Below are 1,599 nucleotides of genomic sequence, written 5' to 3'. Positions count from 1 at the left end.
GTAATGATGATTCGAGACTGATTCGTCATTTACACTTTACAAAGTTTACACAAGCCATTACAGATGCCACTGTTGTTCTATCTTCACTTTAGATGGAAATAATCACAACATTTCCCACATACACAAGTGTGTGAAAAGTAATAGGTTTCTATATGCAGCATGGAGCATCAGGAGAACAAAACTGTAGGCAGAGGTATGCAAACTAACAGCAGGATGTCCGACCACGTCTGAGAGTATAAGTGTTGAGCTGTTCCAAATGGCCTCAATCAAAGGTGGGGCGAAAAGCCTGCTGTCATGGAGAGGGACAAGACATGATAAGTCAAACAAGGAAAACAGTGCATATTTACTCCATCCTGGAGAATTCATGATGCTGCACATTGTCAGTTTCTGAAAGTTACAGAAATTGTTTGAGGATGATGCAAGCAGAAAGACCAGTATGTTAAGATACCATTAAAAACCTTTTACAATTCAGTCTGTGGGAAACATGATATTTGTACCAAATCGTCAAGATATTTCACTCTGGATCAAAGTGATGGACCAGGTTTCAGACCGACATTACCATCCATAGCAATGCTGCTAGTACGGCTACAAACTGAGCATAGCACAGTGAATACAATTGCAGATAAAACAGAAAGCGTTTAAGGGTAAAGCTGGGCTTTGGAACTGTTGTTTAAGTAGAATTAGCTCAACGTAAACTTCACTCAAGCATCAGAAAAGAGAGAAAATATTGAAACCGTGTAATGAACCTTTAACGTCGCAAAGTGAGCAGAGTGGAAGTGAATAGAGAAGATCTACTAGTGAGAAGTCTTTAAAGATGTTGGGACAGAATGACCTGTGAAGGAATAAACCCTCATTATGTTCTGGATAGGGATTATCACTCTTCAGCTGCAGACTGAACCTAAAGAACTTTAGAGCATCATTTCCTGCAATCCATTTACTATTATAAATCTCCTCTGCTGCACCACACATTGTGCTGCCTGATTATTCCTGATCTGGTGTGCCTGTCAGTCGACGTCTTTATTTGTCCTCTACATTTAGAGCAACCATACCTCATCTCCCACTCTGCTCCTTTTGCCTTCTTTTTGTCCTGTCACACTCTTAAACCTCTCTCCTATCTGTGTGTCTTTCTCTCTCTCCTCAGCCTTCAACCTTATTCATTATTTCAGCCTCCCCCAACACCTCTTCTGTTTTTTCGTCCCTCTCTCCTCTTCCTCTCCACCAACAACCCATTCCTCTCCTTCAGATCTTCTGCTGTAGCATCAAGCCACCTACCCACGCACTATTTTCACTCCGTCCATCTCACTCTGGTATGTGTGACCTCTCTCTCTCTCGTCGTTCTCTCTTACCTCCCCCCATCTCTCTCTTTGTGAATATTTCATGATTTGGTGGCACAGTGCTGAGGTGAGGAGCTTTCTCTGCATGAGCTTTCACAGCACAAATATTTACTCTCTGAGTTGGGTTTAGTTCAGTGTTAGGACAGACTAACTGTGTGTGTGTGTGCCTGTGTGCCTGTGTGTGTGCCTGTGTGTGCCTGTGTGCCTGTGTGTGTGCCTGTGTGTGTGTGTGTGTGTGTGTGTGTGTGTGTGTGTGTGTGTGTGT

This window comes from Anarrhichthys ocellatus, unplaced genomic scaffold, assembly GCF_004355925.1.
Source record: "Anarrhichthys ocellatus isolate YVR2014 unplaced genomic scaffold, GSC_Weel_1.0 scaffold6, whole genome shotgun sequence".
Lineage (NCBI taxonomy): Eukaryota > Metazoa > Chordata > Actinopteri > Perciformes > Anarhichadidae > Anarrhichthys > Anarrhichthys ocellatus.
Note: the sequence above shows the minus strand (reverse complement) of the source record.